A 22,027-nucleotide genomic window follows, 5' to 3' on the forward strand; every position below is an offset into this window, starting at 1 on the left:
GGCTGTGCCCCCTTGTTTAGTCTTTCACAAAAATGTACCTCTTTATTACTCCCTAGACCAAGTATACATGGATTTTTTTTTTTTTTTTTTTAGAAAAAATAATGGAATGGTTTGCCATTTCATTCTTCGTATTTATTTAGGCAGCAGTTATATAACATAACTAGACTCATGCAATGAGTAGAAATCTAATGTTAGATTTGCAGACTGTTTTTTTGTATTTTCTGATTCCAGTTCAAATGCTTTATGCACTGTAGAACTTAGCCTAAGAAAAGCAGAGAGAATGATCTAAAAATCTATTGAAAGTATTAATAACTTCAACAAAGTTGCCAGATTATTAAACAAACCCACATAAATCACCCACATTTCTCTATATTACCAACAAAACTATGCAATAAAAGATAGAAAAATAAATTTTATTTAAAAAAACTGTGGCATAACTAATCTATTTTGAATAACTTGCTCTCTTGGGCAGGGCAGAGGGAAGGAGGGAGAAAATTTTGAAACAAGATTTTTCAAAGGTTGAAAAATATTTTTGCATGCATTTGGAAAAATAAAATAGTATTAAAATAAAATAAAATAATGACAGACAACTAAAAAATGCGTGGGGCCTATTGGCAAAGAAAATTATAAGGATTATATGAAAAAAATAAAACTCTTCTTATGCAAAGAATGAGCTAAAATATTGCAGATTTAAATATTAATTACTCAGCCAATATCAATGAAATCTATCAATGAAAAATATGTTACAGAAGGTTTAACCCATGAGATTTCAAACAATATTACAAAGTGGTATTCATAAAAACAATCTGGTATTTGATTTAAAAAAATAGTGATAGATCAAGGAAAGATTAGTTACAGATAACCTAGCTGTCAATGACCATAATAATCTAGTGTTTGATAAACACAAAGATCCAAGATTTTAACATAAAAACTGAATATTTGACAGAAATTGCTGGAAAATTTGGAAAGCAGTTTGGCTTAAACTAGGTTTCGATTTCACTCTATATATTGAGATAAGGTCAAAGTGAATTTTAAAACAAATATAAAAGTTGATTTCCACTTTTAAATTAGGAGAGCGTGAAGAAAAGTAGTTGTCAGATCTATGGGTAAAGGAGGAAATTATGGTCAAATAAGAGATAGAGAGGACTTTGAAAGTAAAATAAATAATTTTGATTACATGAAATAAAACAGCTTTTGCACAATCAAAACTACTACAAGCAACACTAGCAGAAAAAGTAAAATTGGAAAAACAATTAAAGTACATTTCTCTGATAAAGACCTCATTTCTCAAATACACAGGGAACTGAACCAATTTTTGTTAAAGAAAGAGCCATCACCAAGTTAATAAATAGTTAAAGAATATGAGCATAAAGTTTTCAGAAGAATAAATCAAAATTGTTGATAGGATATATATGTGTGTGTGTATTTTTAAATGTTCTAAATCATTATTGCTTAGAAAAATGAAATTTAAAACTAGTGATGCTACATCACAACTTTAATACTGATTAATATAACAGAAAGGGGAAACCACTAATGCTGAAGATAATCTGGAAAAATTGGGGCACTAATGCATCTTTTGGGGAGTTGTCAACTAGTCCAAACATCATGGAGAATATTTTAGTTACATTAAAGGGATAAAAATCTGTATATACCCTCTAATCCATCAATAACATTATTTAGTCTATATCTTAAATACATTTTTAAAAAAGTATATAGATCAAAAAATGTATTTAGGAAGACTTCTGGCCAAGATGGACAACCCATTTATCTAAGCTCCTCCTTTTTCCACTCCCACCCCCTCCAAATACCTTTTTTCATGACAAGGCCTCAGACTTAGTGCTTGACTAAAAAACCTACAAATATATTAACAACAGAAGAATCCTCGAAATTCACCAGAAAAGTTCTGTTTTTGCTCATAGATTGGGAGCAGACTACCAGCACGCAGGGAAAACACAGCAGGCAGCTCACACTGAGCAGACCTGAGGGGAGTGGAGTGTGATTTCAGCCAACAGAAAATCTATGGAGAGAACTTTACCACAGTGTGGCTACTTTGCCCTGGAAATAAGCCAGTAGATCAGCAGAGAAGCTATAAATACAGGGGGTAAAGATTATAACCAAGAAAAGCTCCGGTGTCTTGGGACCTTGCCACACCCACCTAGAGTGACTCAGCACACTCTCAGAGTTCAGATGCAGCATAGCCATTGCTATCCTGCTAGTGCTTCACTGCTGTACCTTGCAGTCTGTAGAGGAAACGTGGTAATACCATCCAGTCCACCCCCCCGCCAAAAAAAAAAGGCCAAAAATATATTTTTTAATTTTATTCTTCTTTAAAAAAATGAGCAAAAATTAAAGAGAGCTTCTATATGGATACAGAGTATACTAAAAATAGAGTGTCTTCAGATGAATCCCCAAAGTGGGATATGATCTGATCCCCAAGACACAAGACTCTCATAGAAAAAATTAAAAGGGCTCTTACAAGAGAGGTAGAAAAAAATTGGGGAAAGGAAAGGCAAGCTTGGCAAGAGGGTCTGGATAAGTCATCCCACTCATTAAAAGATAGAGTGAATAAAGAAATCAAAACCTAAAAAAAGAGAATTAGTGAATTGGAAAAAGAAAATAGTGCTTTAAAAAATAAATTTGGCAAAATGGAAATAAATTCCATACAACAAAATAACTCACTTTAAAACTCAATTGGACAATTACGAAAAGAAATAAAAAAGTAAATGAAGAAAACTATTCATTAAAAATCAGAATTGAACAAATGGAAATGAATGACTCGAGGAGACCCAAGAATTGGTCAAGAAAAACCAAAAAAAAATAATAATAATAATAATAACAATAATAAAAATAAATGAAACAATGAAAAACATGTCAAATAACCTTCTGGGAAAACAACAGACCTGTAAAATAGATCTAGGAGAGATAATCTGAGAATTATTGGACTTCCTGAAAAATATGATGAAAAAAAGAGCCAGAAAATATTTTCCAGGAAATTATCAAAGAGAAATGCCCAGATGTTATAGAAACAGAGGGTAAAATAGACATTGAAATAATTCATTGATCACCTATTGAAAGGGACCCTAAAATCAAAACTCGAAGAAATATAATGGTCAAATTCCAGAACTATCACACCAAGGAAAAAATACTACAAGCTGCTAGGAAAAAAAAAATCAAATATAGAAGAACCACAATAAGGATTATTCAGGATCTAGAAGCATCCACATTAAAGGACTGAAGGGCCTGGAATTTGATATTCCAAAAGGCTAAGGAATTTAGTATGCAGCCAAGAATAACTTACCTAGCCAAAATGAGCATTTTTTTTCCCCAGAGAAGAAGATGGACATTCAAAGAAATAGCAGGATTTCATCTATTTCTGATCAAAAATCAGAACTAAGCAAAAAGTTTGATCTCCAAATATAGCACTCAAGAGAAACATAAAAAGGTAAAAAGAAATTTTGGGAAAGGATTACACTTTCTTCTTAGCAGTTCATGGAACCTATACAAAAACAGACAATACATTAGGACATAAAAACCTCAAATTCAGATGCAAAAAGGCAACAATAGTAAATGCATCCTTTTTCAGATCACACTGCAATGAAAATTACATTCAATAAAAAGGCAGGGGAAAATAGAACAAAAACTAATTGGAAATTAAATAATCTTATCCTGAAAAATGAATAGGTGAAATAACAAATCATAGATACAATTAATAATTTCACCCAAGAAAATGACAATAATGAGAAATCATATCAAAATGTGTGAGATACAGCCAAGGTGGTAATAGGAGAAATCTTATATGTCTAGAGGCTTACTTGCATAAAATAGAGAAAGATAAGGTCAATAAATTGGGCTTGCAATTTAAAAAGCTAGAAAAGGAGCCAATTAAAAATCTCCAGGAAAATTCTAAACTTGAAATTCCAAAAATAAAAGGAGACATTAATAAAATTGAAAGTAAAAAATAAAAATCTATTGAATTAATAAAACAAAGAGCTGGTTCAATGAAAAAACCAACAGAATAGATAAACCCTTAGTAAATCTGATTAAATAAAGGAAAGAGGAAAATCAAGTTTTAGTATTAAAAATGAAAAGGGAGAACTTTCCACCAATGAAGAGGAAATTAGAGAAATAATTAAGAGTTACTTTTCCCAACTTTATGCCAATACATTTGATAACTAAAATGAAAGGGAAGAATACCTTTAAAAATATAGCTTGCCCAGATTAACAGAGGAAGAAGTAAATTGGGTAAACAGTCCCATTTTAGAAAAAAAAGAAATAGAATAAGTTATTAATCGATTCCCTAAGAAAAAATTCCCAGGACCAGAGAGATTTATTATGTGAATTATACCAGACATTTAAGAAACACCTAACTCTAATGCTATATAAACTATTTGAAAAAATAGGGATTAAAGGAGGCCTCCCAAATTCCTTTTATGACATAGACATGGTATTGATACCTAAACCAGGTAGGTTGAAAACAGAGAAAGAAAATTATAGACCAATCTCCCTAATGAATATTGATGCTAAAATCTTAAATAAGATATTAGCAAAAAGACTATAGAAAATCATAATCAGGATAATACACTATGATCAAGTAGGATTTATACCAGGAATGCAAGGCTGGTTTAATATTAGGAAAACTATTAGTATAATTGACCATATTAATAATCAAATAACAAAAAAATGATCATCTCAATAGATGCAGAAAAACATTTGAAAAAATACAATATCCATTCCTACTAAAAACATCTGAGAGTATAGGAATTAATGGACTATTCTTTAAAATAGTCAGGAGCATATATTTAAGACCATCAGTTAGCATTATATGTAATGGAGATAAATTGGAACCTCTCCCAGTAAGATCAGGAATGAAACAAGGTTGCCCACTATCACCATTACTATTCAATATTGTATTAGAAATGCTAACCTCAGCAATAAGAGTCAAGAAAGAGATTAAAGGAATAAGTGTAGGAAATGAAAAATCAAACTATCACTCTTTGCAGGTGATATGATGGTATACTTAGAGAACCCTAGAGATTCTAATAAAAATTATTAGAAATAATTCACAACTTTAGCAAAGTTGCTGGATATAAAATAAATCCACATAAATCCTCAGCATTTACATATTTATGCAACAGCAAGAGATACAAAGAGAAATTCCTTTCAAAACAACTGTGGAGAGTATAAAATATTTGCAAATCCATCTACATAGATAAGTCAGGAATTGTATGAGCAAAATTACAAAACACTTGCCAGAAAAATAAAGTCAGATTTAAATAATTGGAAAGACATTAGGTGCTCTTGGATAGGCCAAGCGAATATAGTAAAGATGACAATACTCCCCAAACTAATCTATTTATTTAGTGCTATACCAATCAGACTCCCAAGAAACCATTTTGATGACCTAGAAAAAATAACAACAAAATTCATATGGAAGAATAAAAGGTTGAGAATTTCAAGGGAATTAATGAAAAAAAAAAGTCAGATGAAGGTGGTCTAGCTGTACCTGATCTAAATTTATAAAGCAGCAGTCACCAAAACCATTTGGTATTGGCTAAGAAATAGACTAATCGATCAGTGGAACAGATTAGGTACACAAGACAAATTAGGGTACAATTATAGCAATCTAGTGTTTGACAAACCCAAAGATACCAACTTTTGCAGTAAGAATGCATTATTTGAAAAAACAAACTGTTGGGAAAACTGGAAATTAGTATGGCAGAAATTAGATATGGACCCACACTTAACATCATATACCAAGATAAGATCAAAATGGGTCCATGATTTAGGCAGAAAGAATGAGATCATAAATAGATTAGAGGAATGTGGGATAGTTTATTTCTCAGACTTGTGGAGGAGGAAGGAATTTGTGACCAAAGGAGAACTACAGAGCATTATTGATCACAAAATAGAAAATTTTGATTGCTTCAAATTAAAAAGCTTTTGTACAAACAAAATTAATGCAAGCAAGATTAGAAGGGAAGTAACAAATTGGGAAAATATTTTTATAGTTAAAGGTTCTGATAAAGGCCTCATTTCCAAAATATATAGAGAACTGACTCTAATTAATAAGAAATCAAACCATTCTCCAATTGATAAATGGTCAAAGGATATGAACAGACAATTTTCAGATGAGGAAATTGAAACTATATCCACTCATATGAAAGAGTGTTCCAAATCACTACTGATCAGAGAAATGCAAATTAAGATAACTCTGAGATATCACTTCACCCCTGTCAGATTGGCAAAGATGACAGGAAAAGATAATAAGGAATGTTGGAGGGGATGTGGGAAAACTGGTACACTGATGCATTGTTGGTGGAGTTATGAAAGAATTCAGCCATTCTGGAGAGCAATTTGGAACCATGCCCAAAAAGTTATCAAACTGTGCATACCCTTTGATCCAGCAGTGCTACTACTGGGCTTATATCCCAAAGAAATACTAAAGAAGGGAAAGGGACCTGTATGTGCCAAAATGTTTGTGGCAGCTCTTTTTGTAGTGTCTAGAAACTCGAAAATGAATGGATGCCCATCCATTGGAGAATGGTTGGGTAAATTATGATATATGAAGGTTATGGAATACTATTTCTCTATAAGAAATGACCAGAAGGATGAATACAGAGAAGTTTGGAGAGACATCAACTGATGCTGAGTGAAATGAGCAGAACCACGAGATCACTATATACTTCAACAACAATATTGTATTAAGATATATTCTGATTGAAGTGGATATCTTCAACATAAAGAAGATCTAAATCACTTCCTGTTGATCAATGATGGACAGAAACAGCTACACCCAGAGATGGAACACTGGAAATTGAATGTAAACTGTTTGCACTACTGTCTTTCTACTCAGGTTACTTATACCTTCGGAATCCAATTCTTATTGTGCAACAGGAAAATTGGTTTTACACACGTATATTGTATCTAGGTTATGCTGTAATACATTTAATATATATGGGATTTCTTGTCATCTAGAGGAGGGAGTAGAGGGAGGGATGGGAAAATTTGGAAAAATGAATAGAAGGGATAATTTTGTAAAAAAAAATTACTCATGCATATGTACTGTCAAAAATTATAATTATAAAATTAATAAAAAATATTGTTACACACACACACATAAAAAAAGAAAATCATCCCCAGGATAATACAATACAATCAAGTAGGTTTTACATCACCAATGAAGGTCTGGTTCAATATTAGGAAAACAATTAGTATAAATGACAATATCAATAACCAAATTAACAAAAATCATATAATCATCTCAATAGATGAAGAAAAAGCATTAGAAAAAATTCCAACATCCATTCCTAATAAAAACACTTGAAAGATAGGAATAAATTGACTTTTCTTTAAAATAGTCAGTAGCATTTATTTAAAACTGTCAGTCATCATCATATATAATGGGGATAAACTGGAACCATTCCCAACAAGATCAGGAGTGAAACAAGTTTGCCCACTATCACCATTACTATTCAATATTGTATTAGAAATGTTAGCTTTGATAGAATTGAAAAAGAGATTAAAGGAATTAGAGTAGGTAATGAGGAAACCACATTATCACTCTTTGCAGATAATATGATGGTATACTTAGAGCACCCCAGAGATTCTATTTAAAAACTATTAGAAATAATTCACAACTTTAGCAAAGTTGCAGGATACAAAATAAATCCACATGAATCCTCAACATTTTTATACATCACCAATAAAATCCAACAGCAAGAGATAGAAAGATAAATTCCATTCAAAATATGTAAACAGATGAAACTCTTAAGATGATGCACTGAGGTCAGACAACCAAGCACTTAAGCTAATTACTGATTGGACAATATTCTGTTAGCATATACTTGGAAAATGGCCCTTGCCACTATTCTGCGCTGTTTCAATCTTTTGGTGTATTGTGAAAAGGATCATGGGGTGGAGGAAGACAAGCCAGACTTACTTTGGTGGTGTAAGAGGAAGAAGAAGGTCGCAGAGATCCTGTATCCATTCCCTTCACTTCTACCTCTAAAGACCAAGAATAAAGCTTATCCTTATTCCAGATGATTCTAAGCTATGGAGGGTGCTAACTTGGTCTTCACAAAAATAACTATCAATATCATAAAATATTTGGGAATCTATCTACCAAAGGAAAGGCAGGAATTATATGAGCAAAATTACAAAACACTTTCTACACAAATAAAGTCAGATTTAAATAATTGTAAAACTATTAAGTGCTCCTGGATAGGCTGAGAGAATATAGTTGACAATACTATCTAAACTAATCTATTTATTTAGTGCTATACCAAACAAACTCCCAAGAAACTATTTTAATGACCTAAAAACAATAACAACAAAATTCATATGGAAGACCAAAAGGTCAAGAATTTCAAGTGAACTAATGAAAAAAAAAAAAATAAATCAAATGAACATGGCCTAGCTGTACCTGATCTAAAACTATATTTTATAAAGCAATGGTCACCCAGAATTGGTATTGGCTCAGAAATAGATTAGTTGATCAGTGGAATAGATCAGGTTCACAGGACACAATAATCAATAACTATAGCAATCTAGTGTTTGACAAACCCAAAGATCCCAACTTTTGGGATTAGAATTCACTATTTGACAAAAAGTTCTGGGAAAACTAGAAATTAGTATGGCAGAAACTAGGCATGGACCTACACTTAATATTGTACACCAAGATAAGATCATGATTTAGGCAAAAATAATGAGAGTATAAATAAATTAGAGGAACATAGGATCATTCACATCTCATATTTGTGGAGGAAGGAATTTGTGACCAAAGAAGAAGCAGAGATCATTATTGATCACATAATAGAAAATTTTGATTATATCAAGTTAAAAAGCTTTTGTACAAAGAGAACTAATGCAAACAAGATTAGAAGGGAAGCAACAAACTGGGAAAACATTTTTAAAGATAAAGGTGCTGATAAAGGCCTCATTTCCAAAATATATAGATAATTGAGCTATACTTATAAGAAATCAAGCCATTCTCCAATTGATATATGCTCAAAGGATATGAACAGACAATTTTGAGATGATGAAATTGAAACTATTACTACACATATGAAAAAGTGTCCCAATCAATACTGATCAAAGAAATGTAAATTAAGACAACTCTGAGATACCACTACACACCTGTCAGATTAGCTAAGATGATAGGAAAAAATAATAATGTATGTTGGAGGGGATGCAAGAAACCTGGGACACTGATTCATTGTTGGTGCAGTTGTGAATGGATCCAATCATTCTGGAGAGCAATTTGGAATTACACCCAAAAAGTTATCAAACTGTGAATACCCTTTGATCCAGCAATGCTACTACCAGGCTTATATCCCAAAGAGATATTAAAGAAGGGAAATGGACCTGTATGTGCCAAAATGTTTGTGGCAACCCTTTTTGTAGTGGCTAGAAACTGGAAAATGAATGGATGCCCATTAATTGGAGAATGGTTGGGTAAATTGTGGTATATGAATATTATGGAATATTATTGTTCTGTAAGAAATGACAGAAGGATGAATACAGAGAGGGTTGGAAAAACTTACATGAACTGATGCTGAGTGCAATGAACAGAGCCAGGAGATCATTATACAGTTCAACAACAATAGTGTATGAAAATGTCCTCTGATGGAAGTAGATATCTTTGACATAGAGAAGATCTAATTCAATTTTAATTGATCAATGATGGACAGAATTAGCTACACCCAGAGAAGGAACACTGGAAAATGGATGCATTTTTTTCCAGGTTATATTTGCCTTCTGAATCCAATTCTTCTTATGCAACAAGAGAATTGTACAAATCTGGATACATATTGTATCTAAGATATACTTCAACATATTTAACATGTGTAAGACTTTCTGCCACCTAGGGGAGGGTGTGGAGGGAGGTGAGGGAAAAGTTGGAACAAAAGTGAGTGCAAGGGACAATGTTGTAAGAAATTACCCATGCATATGTTCTGTCAATAAAAAGCTATAATTAAAAAAAAATGTTTTAGTAGTTTTCTTTCTCTTCTGGCAAAAAAGAAAAAAAAAAAGCTAATTGAGCGATATCTAAGAGTTGGGAATTGACTGGGCAAGTTATGTTTTATCATTGTGATGGAATACTATCATGCTATAAGAAATTATAAACAAGATGGTTTAAAGAATACTGGAAAGGTTTATATGAAGTTATGCAAAGTGAAGTGACCCACTAGAATCTTAATAAACAGTTATTCAAGTAATAGCAATATTGTAAGAATGATTGACTATGAAGACTTAGCTACTATAAACAAGAAAGTGATCCAAAGCAATTCTAAAGAACTCATGGTGAAAAATATTCTCCCCTAGGAAAGAGAAAACTGATAAACTCTGAAAACAGATTAAAACATATATTTGAAAACTTTTTCTCCAAATTTTTGTTTTGTTTTTCCTTTTGCTCTGTTTCTTTCATTGGGAAATCTTTTTCATGATTATGTATGTATACTTGTATGTATACTTGATATAAAAGTGTTTGGCTTCTCAATGGGGCGAGAACAAGGAGAGGGGAAGAAAATTTGGAACTCAAAATTTTAAAATAATGACTGTTAATTTTTTACATGTGATTAAGAAATATTACTTCCAGGTGTGGAGTCACTATAGCAAAGTAAAGCCAGGAAGCTGCTCTATTTCTCCCAGTTTCCCTTCAAAAACCAAGCCTCTGAGTAGCTCAAGATTGATTGAAAATACTTCAAGAAAGAACACTCTCACTAAGGTGAAAAGAGTCTTAAACCTAGGTCAGATAGACTCTGGAAAAGCAAGTGAGAGGATCTTAATCACAACAAATCAGCAACTGAGACCCTCAGTACTGGCTTAATAGCAAATCAGTGGAGCAGCCACTAGGACCAGTTCAGAAGGCAAACTCTAGGAAACCAAGCTGTTTCCTGAATAAAGCAGGTAAATCTAGCCCCTGCAAACACAAGGGTCCTCTGTGTTCAAAGCCAAAGCTCAGAACTGCACAGGAAGCTTGGAACAGGGCCCTCTGTATCCCAGGCAAATCATAAAAGTAAAAAAAAAGAGGAATTACCAAAAGGAAAGGAAAGAAAATGAATGAAAAACAGAAAAAAAATATTAACCATAGAAATTTACTATGGTGATAGGGCAAATCAAAACACTAACTCACACTAGGACAAAATGTCCACAGAGGAAATCTCAAAGAGTGATAAGAATTGGTCTCAAACACAAATGTTTCTTGGAAATGCTCAAAAAAGACTTTAAAAGGTTAATAAGAGAGATAGAAAAAAATGAGAAAACAAATTAGAAGTATCCATGCAAGAGTCAACAACTTAAAAAAGAAAGGATAAAAAATTGATTGAAGAAAACAATTCCTTAAAAAATACAATAGGACAAATGTCCAAAAAAAAAAAAATCCACTGAAGAAAAGAACACCTTCAAAATTAGGATTAACCAAATTGAAAAAAAGAGATATGAAAGATAAGTGAAGAAAATCATACATTAAAAACTAGAACAGGGAAAATTAAAGATAATGACTTTTTAAAATAGCAAGAATAAATCAAACAAACTAAAAAAAAGATGAAACGAGTTAAAAATGTGAAATACCTTATTGGAAAAAACAACTAACATGTAAAATAGATCCAGAAGAGACAATTTTAAAATTATTGGCCTACCTAAAGTGCATGACCAAAAAAGAGCCTGGATAACCTTTTTCCAGAAGATTATCAAGGAAAACTTCCCCAGTATTCTAGAAATATAGGGGAAAATACTCATTGAAAGAATCCATCAATAGCCTTTGGAAAGAAATCCCACAAGGAAAACACCAAGGAATATTGTTGCAAATCTCCAGAACTACAATCTCAAGGAAAAAACTTCAAAGTGTAGGGAAAAAAATAAATAAATATCAAGGCAACAGTCAGAATTACCCAGGATCTGGCAGCTTGTACAATAAAGAATGGGAGAATTTGGAATGCCATATTCTGGAAGGCAAAGGACATATGGGATTAAAACCAAGAATTACCTACCTAGCAAGACTTAGCAATATCTTGCAGAGCAGGTGGTAAATATTCAATGAAGTAAGAGACTTTTAATCATTTCTATTGAAGAAAGAAGAACTGAACTGAAAATTTAATCTACAAACCTAGGATGAAGAAAAGCATAGAAAGGTAAACAGGATAAAACATGTATCATTTAAAGATTAAAATGTTTACATCCCTAGATGAGAAAATTATATTTGTAAGTCTTGAGAACTTTATCTGATACTGAGGCAGATAGAAGAGGCATATAAGTGAAGGATGTGATTGTGAATGTATTCTACTGTGATGATATCCAAAAAAGGCATGAGGGATGTTAAAAGGTCTGTACTGGAAGAAGAAAGGGGAGGTATAATGGGACAAATTAGGTCACATGAATAGATGCAAAAGGCCTATTTCAATATAGGGAAAGAATGGAGGATAATGAGCATTGTCTCAAGTGTGATCTCATCACTTTTGGCTCTAAGAAAAAATAACAATAATTCAGCTAGGTATGAAAATTTATCTAACCCTATAAGGAAGAAGGTGAACAAATGGGGAAAAAAAGGAAGGGAAGGGTAGAAGGGAGGGCAGAAACACTAGGAAAAAAGGGTAAGAGAAAGGGGAAAAGTGATAGAAGATAAGATAGTGGGTAGGTGGTTGTAAAAAAAGACACTAGTAATGAAAGGGTGGAAAGAGAGAACAACAGAATCCTACAATATGCTTTTTAAAAGAAACATATTTGAAACATAAAGATACATACAGAGAAAATGTAAAAGGGTGGAGGAGAATTTATTGTACTTCAGCTGAAGCAAAAAGAAAAAAAAATACAGAGTAAGCAATTCTGATCTCAGATAAAGCAAAAGTAAAAATAGATCAAATTAAAAGAGATAAGGTAGGAAAATATATCATGATAAGTGGTTCTATAAATGATGAAGTAGTAATGATGCTAAATATACATGCACCAAGTGGTAAAGTAGCCAAATTCCTAGAGGAAAAAAAAAATAAACAAAATAAATTAAAGTCTATTAAATGATTATTTATATAGAAAGTGTCAGCATTTTCCATGTTGATTAGAAAAATACAAATTAAAATAACTTTTAGATATTACCTCATTATTCTAGTTTTAAGTGATTGTTTTCCACAAATAGAAACTCCTATATTTTCTATCTTTGTTCTATTCCCAGCTTCTTAGCTTTCTCCTTTTCTATTTCTTTCCTATATTATCCTAGTTTCTAGCTTCTTCTCCTCATAGCTTCTTTTTTTCTTCCTTAATATCTTAATTTGGTGAATCCAAGTTGTAAACAAATCATGACAACAAATAAGTAGTAAACACCTTCTAATAAATGATATCAAAGACAACAATTCCATTTTTTTCTCAAGTGTGAATTCTATAGTACTTATTTATTTTTCCAATAGTATTCAAACAATTTTTGATACATTACTTCCTAGTTATAGTTAGTTATAACTATAAAAACTCTAAATACTGAAAAGAATAACATGCAATGATGGGGCACAATGCTATGCATCCATTATGACATCAGTCACTGTTCTGCATTTGAACAGTATCTTTCTATATATTTCTGAGGAAAATTCTCTACATGGTTTTCAGAATAATGTTTTCAACATCTTATTAGACTTGTATTTCTTCTCAATTTGATTTGATTTTCTCATTTAAATGATCATTTGCCCCTTTTAACAATGAAAATATTTGCATTAAAAAGAGGTTGTGTCTTCCATAGTTACCAGCTATATGCTAAGTAGTAGGAATAAAATAGAAGTTTATTTTTATGTTATTAGAACATTTAATAATAAAATTGTTTTAAAAGGGATTTTTGAGACAATCTATAATCAAAACGTCTTACATTACTGATGAGGAGCTGAAGTCTGATGAGTATGTTTTCCTTTATTTTCCTTTTCTGTTTTATTTTAATTGCTTATCATACTCCCAAAAATATTTAGGGAAAAGTTTTTTAAAGGAATGTTGATTCATTGTAGCTTTGTAGGTAGATATTTGTAATAACCAGAACTAGGTAAGGGTAATGAGCATACTCTTTGTATTATGCTAGCACGTTATTTAATTTGTATTCTCTGATAACTCTTTTGATTAATGTGGGCAGCTTTCCAGCAAAATGGAAGTGGAATTGCTCTAAATATAAACTCTACCACTTCATTTCTTTATTTAGCTAAGTCAAAAATAAAAAAACAAATAAGCAAAATATTGATGCCTCATTAATTACAAAATACTCTGGAGTTAACTATTGGTACCTGAAAGTTTCTCCTCTTGGAAGCTCTTCTCTGAAAATTTTACTAGATTCTATAGTTCTCCATGCTCTACTATTCTTCCAGTGGTAAAGTGGATTTTTTCTTAGTATTGGAAAAAACTTCTCTATGGCTATCAGCTCCTAGATTTCAAAAAAATATATACATATGGTTAATATAATTAAGAAATAAGGAAAAGGAGGCAAGAATGAGATAAACTTCAAAGCCAGAAGTTCAGAAATCACTAAAAATGGGATTTCACTATAATCAGCAAGATTGTTCCTTTTTGAACTTGAACACTATGCCACAGTTCATTCTAATATAAATATTAAAAAGAACATTCCACTAGACTGAACAGAGAAAAGATATTTGATTATATTTAAAATGTTTATAGCACTACAACAGATGTTATTAGGCAACTTAAAAGATCTCATACACTCATTCAATTGCCTCTAATGAATTACTATTTCTTTGTGTATATTTTCCCAAGTATAAAAACAAATGATGGTTCTAAAAGATAGATAGACTGTGTAGTGGAATCTCTAGTATTACTACAGATTTCAAATGCAGGCAATTAGTAAACTGTAAACATTAGAAGAACATAGCTGTCAAAATGATGTTCAGTTTTATCCATTAGAAGATGGTTTTAAAACTCATTCCTCTGCAGTCAGTGATGACATGTAAAGGTTGATTAAAGCAATGTAATAATTAGGGGGATTATTTTTTTAAAAACTCTTGACAAACGTCAGATACTTCAATCTTGAGTTAAGTTATCAATGAAAGAGAGGAAAAATAATAGTAACTGTGTCTAACTATAATGATAAACTATAATAATTCAATTACTTTGCATAGTCTGAAAATAACATGCAATTTCCACACCTGAACCTGGAGAGTGATATTATTTGCACATCCTTGATATGAATGTATGGCAAAATTCTCAGTTCCTGGTTTTCATTGTCTTTTTTCTTCTTCCTTTTAGGTTCTTTTGTTTTTCATTTTATGTCAATATTTACAATTCTTTCTTCCTGCTGCTTTCTCATATTATTAGATCCTTTGTACCAGTGTTGCTAATTTCTTTTCTTTTTCCTTAACTTTTATTATTATTATTTTTATTATAGCTTTCATTTGATAGAACATATGCATGGGTAAGTTTTCAACATTGTCCCTTGCACTCACTTTTCCTTTCCCTCCATCCACCCTCTCCCCTAGATGGCAGGCAGTCTCATACATGTTAAAAATATTAAAGTACATCTTAAATACAATATATACGTACAGATACAATTCTCTTGTTGCACAAGAAAAATGGATTCAGAAGGTAAAAATAACCTGGGGAGAAAAATAAAAATGCAAGTAGTCCACATCCATTTCCCAGTGTTCTTTCTCTGGGTGTAAAGGATTCTGTCAATCATCGAACACTTGGAACTGAATTAAATCTTCTCATTATTCAAGATATTCATTTCCATCAGAATATATCATCATATAATATTGTTGTTGAAGTTATAATGATCTCTGGGTTCTGCTCATTTCATTTTGCTTCAATTCATGTAAGTCCCTCCAAGCTTCTTTGTACTCACCCTGCTGGTCATTTATTACGGAAAAATAATATTCCAAAACATTCATATATCGCAATTTACCCAACCATTCCCCAATTGATTGGTATCCATTCATTTTCCAGTTTCTAGACATTACAAAAAGGGCTGTCACAAACACTTTGGCACATACAGGTTCCTTTCCCTTCTTTAATATCTCTGTGGGATATAAGCCCAGTAGTAACACTGCTGGATCAAAGGATATACATAGTTTGATATCTTTTTGGGCATAATTCCAAATTGCTCTCCAGAATGTTTGGATCCATTCACAACTGCATCAACAATGCATCAGTGTCCCAGGTTTCCTGCATCCCATCTAACATTCATCATTATTTTTTTCCTATCATCTTAGCCAATCTGACAGGTGTGTAGTGGTATCTCAGAGTTGTTTTAATTTGCATTTAATATTAATTAATATTAATATTAATTTGGAACATTCTTTCATATGAGTAGAAATAGCTTCCATTTCATCATCTGAAAATTGTCTGTTCATATCCTTTGATCAGGTATTAATTGGAGAATGGTTTGCTTTCATAAATTAAAGTGAATTCTCTCTATATTTTGGAAATAAGGCCTTTATCAGAACCTTTTAACTGTAAAAATGTTTCCCCAGTTTATTGTTTCCCTTCTAATCTTGTTTCCATTAGTTCTCTTTGTACAAAAGCTTTTTAACTTGATATAATCAAAATTTTCTATTTTGTCATCAATAATGATCTCTACTTCTCCCTTGGTTACAAATTCCTTCCTCAAAAAGTATGAGATGTAAATGATGCTATGTTCCCCTAATTTATTGATACTCTCATTCTCTATACCTAAATCATGAATCCATTTTGATCTTACCTGGCTGTACAATATTAAGTGTGGGTCCATGCCTACTTTCTATTATACTAATTTCTAGTTTTCCCAGCAGTTTTTGTCAAATAGTAAATTCTTATCCCAAAAGTTGGGATCTTTGGGTTTGTCAAACACTAGATTGCTATAGTTATTGGCTATTTTGTCCCATGAACCTAACCTATTCTAATGATCAACTGATCTATTCTTTAACCAACACTAAATGATTTGGGTGACCACTGATTTATAATATAATTTTAGATCAGGTACAGCTAGGCCACCTTCATTTGATTTTTTTTTTCATTTTTCATTAGTTCCCTTGAAATACTTGAACTTTTGTTCTTTCATAAGAATGTTGTTGTTATTTTTTTTTCTCTTTGGGTCATAATATCCCATTTTTTTAAAATTTTTATTTTATTTTATAATTATAACTTTTTTTTGACAGTACATATGCATGGGTAATTTTTTACAACATTATCCCTTGCACTCACTTCTATTCAGATTTTTTCCCTTCTTCCCCCAACCCCCTCCCCCAGATGGCAAGCAGTCTTATATATGTTAAATATATTACAGTATATTCTAGATACAATATATGTGTGTAGAACTGAATTTTTTGTTGCACAGGAAGAATTGGATTCAGAAGGTAAAAATAACAGTGTACATTCATTCCCAGTGTTCCTTTTCTGGATGTAGCTGGTTCTGTCCATCATTAATCAATTGGAATTGGATTAGCTCTTCTCTATGTTGAAGAAATCCACTTCCATCAGCATACATCCTCGTACAGTGTCATTGTTGAAGTGTATAATGATCTTCTGGTTCTGCTCGTTTCACTCAGCATCAGTTGATGTAAGTCTCTCCAAGCCTCTCTGTATTTCTCCTGTTGGTCATTTCTTATAAAACAATAATATTCCATAACATTCATATACCATATGAATTGATGGACATCCATCCATCTTCCAGCTTCTAGCCACTATGAAAAGGGCTGCCACAAACACCTTGGCACATACAGGACCCTTTCCCCTCTTTAGTAGTTCCTTGGGGTATAAGCCCAGTAGTAGTATGGCTGGGTCAAAGGGTATGCACATTTTGATAACTTTTTGGGCATAATTCCAGATTGCTCTCCAGAATGGTTGGATTCTTTCACAACTCCACCAACAATGCATCAGTGTCCCAGTTTTCCCACAGCCCCTCCAACATTCATCGTTATTTGTTCCTGTCATCTTAGCCAATCTGACAGGTGTGTAATGATACCTCAGAGTTGTCTTAATTTGCATTTCTCTGATCAATAGTGATTTGGAACACTCTTTCATATGGATGGAAATAGTTTTAATTTCATCATCTGAAAATTGTCTGTTCATATCCTTTGACCATTTATCAATTGGAGAATGGCTTGATTTCTTATAAATTAAAGTCAATTCTCTGTATATTTTGGAGATGAGGCCTTTATCAGGACCTTTAACTGTAAAAATTTTTTCCCAATTTGTTACTTCCCTTCTAATCTTGTTTGCATTAGTTTTGTTTGTGCAGAAACTTTTTAATTTGGTGTAATCAAAATGTTCTATTTTGTGATCAATAATGGTCTCTAGTTCTCCCTTGGACACAAACTCCTTCCTCCTCCACAAGTCTGAGAGGTAAACCATCCCATGTTCCTCCAATTTATTTATGATTTCGTTCTTTATGCCTAAATCTTGGACCCATTTTGATCTAATCTTAGTATGTGGTGTTAAATGTGGGTCCATGCCTAGTTTCTGCCATACTAATTTCCAGTTTTCCCAGCAGTTTTTGTCAAATAATGAATTCTTATCCCAAAATTTGGGATCTTTGGGTTTGTCAAAGATTAGATTGCTATTTTTATTCACTATCTTGCCCTGTGAACCTAACCTATGCCACTGATCAACTAGTCTATTTCTTAGACAATACCAAATGGTTTTGGTGACTGCTGCTATATAATATAGCTTTAGATCAGGTACACTTAGACCACCTTCCTCTGACTTTTTTTTCATTAGTTCCCTTGCAATTCTCGACCTTTTATTCTTCCATATGAATTTTGTTGTTATTTTTTCTAGGTCATTAAAATAGTTTCTTGGGAGTCTGATTGGTATAGCACTAAATAAATAGATTAGTTTGGGGAGTATTGTCATCTTTATTATATTTGCTCGGCCTATCCAAGAACACTGAATGTCTTTCCAATTATTTAAATCTGACTTTATTTTTGTGGCAAGTGTTTTGTAATTTTGCTCATATAATTCCTGACTCTCCTTTGGTAGATATATTCCCAAATATTTTATACTATCGACTGTTATTTTGAATGGAATTTCTCTTTGTATCTCTTGCTGTTGGATTGTGTTGGTAATGTATAAAAATCCTGAGGATTTATGTGGATTTATTTTGTATCCTGCGACTTTGCTAAAATTCTGAATTATTTCTAATAGCTTTTTAGCAGAGTCTTTGGGGTTCTCTAAGTATACCATCATGTCATCTGTTATTATTTTTTTCTAGGTCATTAAAATAGTTTATTGGGCGTCTGATTGGTATAACACTAAATAAATAGATTAGTTTAGGGAGTATTGTTATCTTTATTATATTTGCTTGGCCTATCCAAGAACATTTAACATTTTTCCAATTATTTAAATCTGACTTTATTTGTATGGAAAGTGTTTTGTAATTTTGCTCATATAATTCCTGACTTTCCTTTGGTAGATAGATTCCCAAATATTTTATGCTATCGATAGTTATTTTGAATGGAATTTCTCATTGTATCTCTTGCTGTTGGATTTTGTTAGTGATGTAAAAAAATGTTTAGCATTTATATGGAAATTATTGTGTCTATGATTTGCTGTTTATCTATTCATTCTTCAGGATAATATTATTTAGTTTGCAATTATTTTTGTTCTATTTTCCCCTGCCTTTTTGTTGAATGTAATTATCATTGCAGTGTGATCTGAAAAGGATGTTTTTTTTTTTGTTTTTTGTTTTTTTTTTTTTTTTTCCTAGTGGCTTGTAGTATTTTTTTTCCTTGGTCTGATGGTTCGCTAATTTAGCCAAAATATTTCTTGGAGTTTTGATTTTGGGATCTCTTTCTGGAAGTGATCAATGATTTCTTTCAATGTCTATTTTCCCCTTTGTTTCTATAACATCTGGCAGTTGTCTTTGATGATTTCCTGAAAAATAGTATCTAGGCTCTTTTTTCATCATAATTTTCAGGAAGTCCAATAATCCTCATATTATCTCTCCTAGATCTATTTTCAGGTCTGTTGTTTTCCCAATAGTTTTTTTTTTTCAATTTTTTTCATTTATTTGGTTTTGCTTGACTGATTCTTGGTGTCTCCTCAAGTCATTCATTTCCATTTGTTCAATTTTGATTTTTAATGAATTATTTTCATCATTTTAAAAAAATTTTATAATTGTCCAATTGAGTTTTTAAATAAGTTGTTTTGTTCTATGAATTTTTTTTCCATTTAGCCAATTTTATTTTTTAGAGAACTATTTCCTTTTTCCAATTCACTAATTCTGTTTTCCTTGGAATTGTTTACCTTTTCCTATTCATTAATTCTGTCTTTCAGGGATTTGATTTCCTTATCCACTCTATCATTAAATGAGTGGGATGACTTATCCAGACCCTCTTGCAAAGTTTCCCTTTCCTTTCCCCGTTTTTCTTCTATCTTTCTTGTAAGAGCCTTTTTAATTTCTTCTATGAGAGTCTTGTGTGGTGGGGATCATATCATACCCCCCTTTGGTGTTTCATCTAAAAACAATCTGTTTTTAGTCTCTTCATGGTTTCAAATCTGCTCTCTATCCATATAGAAGCTATCTATAGTAAGAGCTCGTTTTAACTTTTTGACAAAAAAGAAACAAAGAAAACAAACAAACAAACAAAAGCAAATACCAAGCTTCCTCTACAGACTACAGGAAGTAGCAGTGGAACAGCAATGGCTGTGCTGCCTATACTACAGTGGTTGTTTTCTGAGACTCTGAGAGATGCCAAGTCACTCCATGTGTTGGGTGGGTGTGGCCAGGTCCTGAGAGACTTTAGCCTTTCAGGGTTGAAATATTTACCCCCTTTGTTTATAATTTCTTTGCTGATCTACTGGCTTACTGGTAGGACAAAGTAGCTCATACTGTGGTAAAGCTCTTCCCACAAATTTGTAGGTGCCTAAGATCACTCCCCCACCCTTTCTGGTCTACTCAGCATTAGCTGCCTTCTGTGCTCTTGCTCCTGCCTGAGGTTTGTGCTTGGTCTAATCATCCCACCCCCGAGCAAAAGCAGACCATTTCTGGTGAATTTTGAAGATATCTTCTATTGGTAATGTGTTGTATTGCCGATATTCATGTTTTTTTTTTTTTTTTTTTTTTTTTTTTTTTTTTTTTTTTCCCCAATCAAGCACTAATTCCAAGACTGTATAATGAAAAAAAAAAGTAGTCTGAAGGCAAGGAAGAGCTTAGATAGATGTGTGTGTCCTCTTCACCATCTTGGCTTTCCCTCCTCCCTCCTGTCCCCCAGTGCTGCTAATTTAAAATATAAAGAAACAACATTAATTTAGAAAAGGAAACATTAAATTTGTCTGAAATCTGTTGTATTTTTATTGATTTTATTAACTTCCCTTAATTATAGGACAGGAAAAACTCTAGCAAGCCAATAGCAAGCCATACCTCAGCGAACCAGTGATGCACCATGGGCCTCATTATAATGGAGCAAGCAAATGGCAACAACAAGAATCTCCCACCCCCACCCCACCATGATATTTCTCAACATAGTCATGGGCAGAGAGGAACCTTCAGTTGCTAGATACAATGTGTTTCAGTGTAGCCTTAGACAAACCATATGAAACCAAGCCTTAGAACAGAGTTTGATGGAATGAAATCACTCTGCTTCTTAAAATAGACTGAAAAAACTTCAAGAGAGGTCAGTCTCACTGAGATAAAAGGATATTGAGCATACATCAGATAGAGCCTGGGAAAGCTGGTGAGAGAGTCTTAATCACAACAAATCAGCAACTAAAATCCTCAGTCTTGGCTCAGAAGAAGAGCAAATCAATAGAGCAACTTCCAGTCCTAGTTCAGAAGGCAAACTGTGAAATTAGGCTATTTCCTAAAAAGAACAGACAAAGTTACCCCCTTCAACCAAAGGGGCCCCTGTGCTCAAAGCCAATGATCAGACTTATATAGGAAACTTGGGACAGGTACAAAAATCAAAAAATAAATAAATCGAAATACACATAGGCAAAGAGGAAACATCTGAAGATGATGGGAAAAATGAAACTTCCTGCACACACACACACACACACACACACACACACACACACACACACAAATCAGCTCAAAAGGAAAAATAAAATATAAAGAACACAAAATGCAAACAAACAACAA

This window comes from Sminthopsis crassicaudata, chromosome 4 (genome assembly GCF_048593235.1).
Source record: "Sminthopsis crassicaudata isolate SCR6 chromosome 4, ASM4859323v1, whole genome shotgun sequence".
NCBI classification, from domain to species: Eukaryota; Metazoa; Chordata; class Mammalia; order Dasyuromorphia; family Dasyuridae; genus Sminthopsis; species Sminthopsis crassicaudata.